General features: G+C 42.8%; 1 protein-coding gene across 2 annotated transcripts in view; it reads left to right on the top strand.

Moving 5' to 3' along the window:
* Window positions 1-6,183: 6,183 nt before the first annotated feature.
* Window positions 6,184-9,876, top strand: part of FRS2 (fibroblast growth factor receptor substrate 2) — a 51,884-nt gene continuing 48,191 nt past the window's right edge. Inside the window, exon 1 of one of the 2 annotated variants that reach the window (XM_053942663.1) lies at window positions 6,184-6,236. The gene's annotated coding sequence lies outside the window, so the exon portion shown is untranslated. Of the gene's footprint in view, window positions 6,237-6,313; window positions 6,390-9,876 lie in introns of those variants that run through there. The other variant, XM_053942664.1, reaches the window with a different exon arrangement.

Here is a 9,876-nt window from a genome sequence, read left to right as displayed (position 1 = left end):
TTAAACAATTTCCGTGGATTAATTTCTGAGGTGAAGGAAGCTGTAATAACTCTATGATGGCTGTAGCACACTCTGAGTATGTGGAAAATACTAATTTATAAGTTCACAGATTGAGGATGAAATGAAACCCACATCCCCCACAGGTGAATTTCAGGCTTTCTAATCACTGAACTACAGGAAAAGGACAGGATGGCTTCTCCCAGCCTCGAATATACACATTCTGCACAAAAAGTGCCTAGCAAAAAAAGTTCACTAACATTAACTCCTAGTGGAGCAAGCAGCTCTTTCCAACTCTATTATTTTGAGGATTTTGAGGGACACACTTTTAAGTTTTGCATCTGTACTTTTCTGCCTGCTCTGCCTCTGTACTGAAACATGGAAATACTTGCTGTGTTGGCAAAATGGAGTTTGTCAGTGTCCTGGTTATGAACTTGCAGTGTGGACTTAACTGAACATTCCTGAATTAGCATTGTCATGGCTGAGGCAAAGGTGCACAGTCCACCCACAAGTTTTCCAATAGCAGTTGTAATACTGGCTTATAGGGGACAACTGACACAAGTCCAGCATTTGCCAATATTATTTAGCACTATTCCCCAGTCACTGTGACTTCAGTCACATAAATGTCATTTCACAGTGAAAAGTTTAGCCAGCATCTTTTTCAGAGTGGATCCCAAGTGATCCTTTCGTCCAGTTTCTTCCATCACATACCACATAGGAAACCTGGACAGAGAACCAGATGCAATTGAATTCACCCAGCACCAAGGTTATTCAATGTTAACTGCCACAAAACTGAGCTGTGCAGTACCAAGATGCGCTGCAGACCTAACCCACATTTCCTTGTAAGCAAAATGAAACTCTAGTGTTTCTCTTGCCAAAGAAGCACAGACATAGTTCCACTAATGATAATGAAGTATCAACTAACACAATGACAAATGCCCTAAGAATATCTAAGTATTTACTCACTAAATGAATAAGGCAAAAGGCACTTGCTGCATGCAGAGATTTAAAATAACCAACTGTTTCCTCCTGTGAGAGGCCTCTATTCTCTCCCCCAAAAAACACAAAATAGAAAAATGCCATATGATAGGCAGCCTAATTCTATCATACTTGGTGCCCACAAGGAAGTTAAAAACACAGCTGCACAAGTTGCCTGATTTATAAGTCTGCCATTGTGATGGTGTTCTTTGGACACTGTTTTGTACATAGCACATAGTCAAGTGTACATGGTTCTGAGGCCCTTAATTAGATTTATATCCCACTTGTTTATTACAGGTGTAATAACCTGGAAACAGACGTGTGTACATTCAACAAACTGATGATTCTCCAGGGAAACAAACACCAAAAAGTTACAGGAACTGCATATGAAAGCCCTTTTTAGGAAAATGAAACCAGTTCAATTTGGTTACAAAGAACATTAACTTGTGAGAACTGAGTTAGTATATATACTCGTGAGGCCCAAAAAGCAGCTTCACTTTGAATGATGTTTTTCAGGCTCTCAATATTCAAATAATAAAGGACCAAACATCTAGCATCTCTAAGAATAAACTACATAATACGTCAGAGAGCAAGCTCAGACTAAAATGAGGTCAGAGGAGAGACCGAAGTTTAAAGTTACATTTTTGCAACTCATTGTACTATCTTTCAAAGTTTACTGACCAGCTGTCACAACTACCCTGTCCTTCATAGAATATTACTTAGAACTCATGGGTCCTTTAACTTTGTCAGAGGTTTATTTGTACAAGGACAAGACAATTTATAAAACTGAGGAAAACCAAATTGCAATACAAATAGTCATCAGAAGAATTCCTGAATGTCCAGGTCTGCTCCACTTTTCCCTGTAAGAGCAGAAATTTCAGGAAATTTCAGCAGTCATTTCAGGAAAAAATTCACTATGTGAATGAAAATGTCCAGCTGTAAGACACCTTTATTTACTATTGGATTTATACTTTCTTTTTCACTTTAAAGTGAAATCACAAGTAATGACAATATTCAATGAAGCAGTAAACTACTAGTTTAAACTAGCTCAACCTTGCACTTCCTTCTGAAAAAAAAACAAAAAAACCCCAAATATTAACTATACTGTGGAGATGTGCCTTCATAAGAAGGACAGGATCTGACCATAAGTAGCTGCTGTATAGTCCTTACTGTATGCAGGGGGTTTGTTTGGTTATGAAAACAAAAACTTCTTGATGTGATGTACAAAGGGTTATTCTACTTAACATACCACACATGAGGGGACACAGAATGTGATGTGACTGGAGTTACTGTGTTCAGTTAGCACACTAAGTCCAACTCTCTCCCTTTGTAAATTTGTCTTCCAGTTTCTGAAATGTTTTCATAGTCTGAATGTGTGGGTTTTAATTTTTAATAAGAAGGGTTTGTTAGTGTCAAATGGATTTTGGAAAGTGTGGGTCAGAATACAATTACTGTCAGTAGCCTCCTATAGCAGAGAAAGTGCACAAACTTCTGCACTGATTTCAACCAGAAACATGCTTTCGCTGCAGTTGTAAACCAGGAGTGTTTATAGTACAGCCCTCACCTATAGCTCTGTTAGGTGGTGCCTACAGGAATATCAAAGGTCTTCTGTGCTACAAAACAAAGCGACTGCAAACTTCTGTGATTTGTTATGAGGCCGTTCCTATGATTTTATTTTTAAGAGAAATGGTATACTCTCCTATGTTTACTGCAAGAGTAGAAGTTATAGTTGAAACATTAAGGATCTGAGTCCATATTCATCCGCAGAAACACATCCAGGCTCTGTGCTGGTGTAGACGTATCTCATACCGGTCAGAAAAGACTTCCCTTAGGATAAGACAAACTACACATGAAATGCAAAAGGTTCCAAAGTTCTTGAAAAAAAGAGATATAAGTCTCCACTTCGTGGCTTTGACAAGTTTGTTGCCATGAATCTCTGAACAGCATATGAAAGGAAATTGCAGAAACAGAGTGCAGAATTTGGTGTTCTATTCCCCAAGAGTCCTCTCTTTGACAGGTCCAGATATTAAGAAAGAATACAAAATAAATAAGAAAACACTGTTTTAATCTGATAAATCACAGACTCAATTAGGTTGGAAAAGACCTCTAAGATCACTGAGTCCAACCTGTAACCAATCACTACCTTGTCAACTAGACCATAGCACAAAGTGCAGTCATTTCTTGAATGCCTCCAGCATTGGTGACTCCACCACCTTCCCTGGCCAGTCCATTCCAATGGTTAGCAACCCCTTCCATGAAGAAATTCTTCCTGATGTCCAACCTGAACCTCCCCTGGGGGAGCTTGAGGCCATTTCCTCTTGTCCTGTTGCCAGTTGCATGGGAAAAGAGGATGACCCCCACCTTATTACAGCCTTTTTTCAGGTAGTTGTGGAGAACAATAAGGCTCAGGGGAGCCTGAGCCTCCTTTCTTCCAGGCTAAACAACCCCAGCTCCCTCAGCTGCCCTTCATATGACTTACCCTCTAGACCATTCCCCAGCTCCACTGCCTTTCTCTGGACACACTCCAGCACCTCAATGCCTTGCTTGCAGTGAGGGGCCCAGAACTGGCACAGGACTCAAGGCAAGGCCTCACCAATGTTCAGTACAGGGGAAAAAAATCTGCTCTTAAAATGTATGTGACTGGACTGCGCTCCTGCTTCGAGAATTGAATACTGCCTAAATCAACATAGGCCAAGGGCAAAAGCGCTTGATCTGCAGCGTCCAAATTTCATTATAAAAGGCACCAAAACGTGTCAGGTATCATCTTGACCTAATGACCTAATTTTTAAATTCTGTTGCCTCAGAAAAGCCATGCATTTAGCACACCCTGTAGTGGCTGTATAACACCATATAAAGAAATGCTGAAGCAAACAATTTGAAAAGTGTAGTTACTAAAATAATAATTTTACAAATTTTATCTATGGATGAAACATTTATGGAAAAGCTTTAAAGATAGTAGCAGCACCTAATTTTTAAAAAGAAAGAATGTGAGCTACAGTGAAATAACTCAGAAGGCTTTTGACTTCAAAGTTGACATAAAGAAAGTTTAGCAAGATCTAATAGAAATGAAGATGCCCTCAAAGGACGTAAAGCAATAAAAATTCATAATTTACAAAAGTTTGTAGGCAGCTATGTGATCTTTGAAAGACTTGTAATTGATGCAGCATCCGGACAGAGCTACAATAATCTCACTTTGGGATGATAGAAATTATTCTAGATAGGAGCAGCAACAAAATATGTCATGTATCCAAAACATCTGTGTAGTGAGAATGAGAAGGAGCAACAACAGAACAGAAATTCCCACCAGGAATGCAACACAGCAAGGTCTCAAGAAGAAAGAAAATGCCCTGGAGAAAGATCTATAACAGCCACAAAATGCAGGTCCAGTATCTAAATACTGAATTGGTCTGTCAGTAAATCTGAGTGAGCTGGGTAAGGTATCGCTCAGGTAAACAGTAAGGATGACCAATTTCACACATGAACAAACACAGCACTTCACCTTTGATGAAGATGTTGAACTTGACTGTCAAAGAGATGCTGTGCTATCCTAATTTAATACAAATCCTGACATAATTTAAGTGCAGCCATTTAAATGAACTGGTGAAGGCATGGTGAGCGCCAGAGGGAGGAGAAAATAAATAAATTACCCAGAAGAAGAGACACGTTGAAACTTTGCTCATTCAGACACTGCTGAAAAGACTAGGGAAAAATTGCAAGGCACAATACTTAGTTGAAGGTGCACTCACACATCAGGATCAACAACTGCATCTGAACAGACTTTAAGGCAAGTCCTGTGACCTGAAGGTCACAAGGAATCCTGCAGATGTTTAAGAACAGCCTATTGCTTTGTGGCCCATTGGTATGTTTATGGCATACGAGCAGATACTGTCTGTTAGATGACAGCATTTGCTACATTACTTCTCCTATTACATAACTCAGATATAGGAAAATCCCATTTGCTGTGCTTTATCCATCTAGTCCTCTGGGTCCTGACTCACATGCACAGGAGCCAATAGCTGCGGTGGTACAAATGCTAAACCACAGTTGTGCTTTCTCCACCCTTTTCCTTCTAGGTATTATCACCTTTCTAGCATGTCCAGCTGAAGAAAATTTCTGCATGGACTTCAGCTTTTTCGGCTCTCACACAACCTACAGATTAAATGAATCTTAGGATAGTGGAGTACTGTGATCCATTTACTTTCTACATTTCTGCTACAAAGCAGTAACTATCCAGGGAAGGGAAGAAAGTGAGCAATTGTGAGAGCAAGATTTTCTATTCTCCTTATCATGAGGTGACTGAAACAGAGTCAAAAGAGGAGTTGCACAACCCCTGGGAAAGTCAGGGACATAGAAGACCTTGGTGCAAGGCATTGTTTGGTGAAGAGTTCAGAAGTTAGCTTATGGCCAAAGCAGGCAGATAACAAGAAGAGACAAAGCTGAATTTCATGCAGGCTGCTGGCTGCTCTGACTGTGAGCAGTGTGTTTCTGTGTATGTTGGGACAAAACCAACACATTCAAGATTTATTGTAGATCACAGTGTGATCTGGTCCAAGACCTGTCACACATATTGGTCTGTAAAGAGGGAACAGACATGGTGACACGGAGGTAGCGAGAGCAAGAACAAATGCGTGGGTGTTTTTGCACTGGCTAACAGGAGCGTTAAGCGTTTCCACAAACCTGCACAGGTGTGGCACCTCCTCTGGTTCTTGTTTCCCGCATCAATTGTACTATATCTTTGTTTTTGATGTGCACAGCGCCTGCCTTTGCGTTCAGTCGCATGTAGTGCAACCTTACTAGCACAGCCCAACTCCGACGGCTGTAGGTGAGGAGTCACCGCGGCAGCGCCTGAAGTAACAGCGTGACACCGAGTGCTCCAACAGTTAGGGCAAACTGAGCCAATTCTTCCCAGAGCTGTGCGTGCAATTACAGCTTTAAATTTTTTTTTTTTTTTTTTAACCCGAGGAACCAGTAAGACACGCTTCGCAGCCGCCTCCCTCCCCGCCGACCCCGCGGCCGCCCCACCGCCCGGGCGGTGCCGGTGCCGGGACCCCCGCCCCGCCCGCCCCGCGGCTCCCCAGGCGCTGCCCCGGAAGGCGATCGTGCCGCGCTCCGGAAGCGGAGCCGGGCAGGGTCCGGCCCAGAGCGCGGCCCTGTCGCTGCCGCGGTCGGAGGCGCAGCTGTGCCCCGGCCCGACGCGGGGCCGCCGTCTCGCCCGTCACAGGCGGCCCGGCCCGGCGGCCAGCGCGGGGCTCATGGCCCAGGTGGGTGCTGGCCCTCGCCCCTTCTCCCGGCTCCTTCCCGTGGGGTGCCTGGCCGGCTCCGCTGCCGCCTCTTCCCAGTGGAGTCCCCCCGGCTCCGGAGCAGCCCCTTGCCTGGCCTGCTCCCGTGGGAGCCGGGCTGGGACGTCCCCCGCGGTAGGACCTGCTTCTCTTTCCCCGTGGGTCCGGGCGCGGGAGCTCGGTGGCGGCTGGGCCCCCACGGGCACGGGGGGCTCCGGCCCGGGGCTGTTTCTGGGCGGGGAAGGCCGGGCCCGGCGGGGGATCGTTGCCTTACTCTGGGGCTGGGGCGGGTGCGGGGGTGGACGAGCGGAGTGCGAGTTTAGAAACAAAAGACGAGGCGATAAATTTGTCCGTGCAGTGGCTGTGTTAGAGGCAGGTCTGGCGCGGGGAGCGTTCCCGGCTGCCTGACCGCCTCCTCGGTTCTCGGCGTGTCTGATGGCTGTGTCTCATCTCATGTCACCTGTCAAGCCCTCGCACCTTTCTCTAGGTCAGCTGTGTCCGTCACATGCCTCCCAAGACAAGTGCGTTTGCTAATCCACGGCGTTCGAGGTGCCAGCCCTGAGACTAATTGAGAGCTCTGTCGGGTCGGTGGGTTGGCAGACAGAGCCTGCCAGGGGAAGGGGGTCCTCCCGGCTCTTGGGAGGGGTGCTGTGCATATGAATGAAAGCGATACCGGGCTCACTTCCTCGTCATTTTAAACTGCCCTTCCTCTGACATATCGCTACACGTAAATGTAGCAAGGATAGATCTGAAGACACGCAGACGTCAAAAGATGTCTCAGCACTGATTTGGCTTGAGTGCTCATCTAAACTTGAAATCTTGGAAGAAAAATGCATGTTTTTTCATCTTCCTGGTCACTGCATCTTGCTCAAAGTCATTGCATAAAATGTGATAATCAGAAATCACTAGGGATGTTGTTGGACTGTGAGTTGAAAGTAATGCTATTATTGCAATGAAAAAATAGTGTAGAAATCAAGATAGATTTCAGTAAGTATTGCAAATATTGCAAACTGTGCTTTGATATTAATATTTTTAACAAGCATTTTATTTGTCACTTTTGAATACTCCTGGATTTTTTTTAACTTTAATGCCTAGTGACAAAGTGATGTTTAGTATAATGAGCAAAAAGAGTTTTCTGAATAAATCTTTAATGATGTTAACATTAGCAGTAATTCCATGTCATGAGCCTGTCATTTAATCTGTTCTGCTAATTCTACCGTGTATTTGTATTTAGCAAAATGAAAAACTAATTTTTGAAGATTTATTGCTCTGTTAAAAGTGTCTTGGTATTAAGATATACGGGTTCAGATCCAATAAGCATTCTGGTTTTTTTTGTTGAAATCAGCAGAACTGCCAAGGAAATTCATTTTCTGTTTTCCTTGGTTAGCAAGTGCATTTGAACAGCACACCTGTCTATGCCAGCTTGAAAGGAAACCTGTGTCAGTATAAATCACCAGTTCAGATCCAAGTACTGCTAACTCCATGCTGAAGGGAACAAAATTAAGAACCTTATTCCTTGACAGAGAGTCCCTGAGTTTATTTACTTCCATGTCAAGAATGCTTTGAAAATGCTTGTTGAAACAGTGTGTCAGCAGTTGTATGAATATATGGTTAAATAGCTTTTCAGGGTTTTGCTCACTTTCCAGTTCAGTGTCTTGTCTCAAGTGTTGGTGGTGAATTGTAGTAAAAATGAACTGTTGTTCTCTAAAATTTTTATAGGCAGAGTATTTTGCAACATTTTGTCATCATACAAGAAATTTCTGTTAAAGAGAAGATCAATTGTCTTATAAAATGCTGTGGTAGGCAGGTGGTAGTCTGTGAAAGAATCTAGCTTTGTAAGAGAGTTTCATTAACTGGAAAAATATGATGTATGGCACTTGGGAAGACTGGTTTTCAGGAAAAAGCATCTGCTTCTGCACTTCTTTAACTATAATGTTGCTAGGTCTTATCTTTTGAATTGATATGATTATATTTCTTTTCTTTGTTAACTGGATGAACATAAACATACATTTACTTTGCATGGCAATAGATCTCTGCTAAATTTAACAATTCAGTTATAAATCCAATTGTTTATAAGTTAAAAAATCGTTGCTAACAGTTGTACTCCTACTTATGATACTTCATTGCTCAAAAGTTAGCTTGAAAATAGCTACATCAATTTTTATTAGGTGTCTGATTATGACCTCATTGAAATTGATTTTATTCATTTCTGTGATCATTGGGACTTGTAGTTTATGCAAAACAACTTTTTGAATAATGGGTGAAATTCACTTCTGAGTGGAGAAGTTTGTTAGATGACTTTAATCACCAGAACCGTTTAAATTCCTTGTGAGTACTAAACTATGGTTGAGATAATACTTAACATGACTGCAATGTTTTTATTCCATGTATGTTCTTTGTATGCAAATATCTGAGGTCACTTAATCAGTGATGTTTAAAACAATTATCTGGTAAAACTATCATTAAGTTACAGAAACTAATGCTCCTTCTTTGTTTTATTGAATGTGAAGGGTGAAAGTGGTTAACGTAGTGAACTAGCCTCGCTTCTCGTGCCCAAGTCGACTATGGCTGCTTAGGCTCCTGCAAAGATTGGAATAAGGTTTAATCTTAGGGAAAAAAAATTTATTAAAATAGTCACATTCAGCTCTGCAGGCAAGTTGAAATTTAAATGTGGTGGTGTCTGAGTGTTTCCACACCATCCCAAGCTGATAAAAATTGGACCTCCCACCTTCCCAGCATCCTTCCTTCTCTTCCTTCCTTTTGCTGGTAAGGATTGCACTGGGAACTGGATCATGAACCTGTACTGGCTGAAAATTAGCAACTTTTTTTTTTTCTCTTGGTAGAATTATTTTTCGGTTGACTCGGCACCCTGAACCGACTCACCCAGCAGTTGCACAGCTGTCAGTGGCTGTGTGAGTGGAGGGGTGGGATCCCAGAGAGGAAGGGCAAGAGTGACATGCCACGGGCCTCCATCTGTGAGGTTGCTGCAGGATCTGTGAGGCTGCTGCAGACAATCAGTTGGTATTGCAGGACTCCAGCCTTTGACCTACTGCTGCTTTGCATAGGCATACAGCTGGCACAGACCAGCTCCACCATTGAAAAACATGGTTCTGTTTGCTTCCACCCTGCTCTGCTGCTTCCTCCTTTGTGCAGGAAATACTTGTATGGTTATGTGGTGAGCTGGGCTGAGGATTGAACTAACCTGGGGGAGGGGCAGGCAGGGAAGGGTTCGCTTTGAGCTGGATCAGTTTGCTGCACAAACATTTGTGCTGGCGCAGAGATGGGGATGGAAGCAAGCAGTAAGGGGAGCAGGGTGTGTCTGTTTCTTTTGGTGACAGTGACACATGATGCAGTTTCAAGTATATTTGATACTGGTCTAATTCTGTGAAGTTAAGATGGTACAGCATTAAGGGTTTGAAGGCATCCTTTGGTTATGGTTCTTGGGAATATTTACATCTAAGACCCCTTAAACCAGAGTAGTGTGTGTCTGGTTTCATTCTGTGCTTTGAAGGGATTTTGGGGGAAGAATCTAGCCTTTTGTATAGTAAATAATTAAAAAAAGTTATTTGGTACCTATTGTTTCATATAACTGGTGTTCATCAAATTACTGCACAAATGAATT

The sequence above is a fragment of the Vidua chalybeata genome, chromosome 5, assembly GCF_026979565.1.
Source record: "Vidua chalybeata isolate OUT-0048 chromosome 5, bVidCha1 merged haplotype, whole genome shotgun sequence".
NCBI classification, from domain to species: domain Eukaryota; kingdom Metazoa; phylum Chordata; class Aves; order Passeriformes; family Viduidae; genus Vidua; species Vidua chalybeata.
Note: the sequence above shows the minus strand (reverse complement) of the source record. Positions and strands in the feature narration are given on the sequence as shown.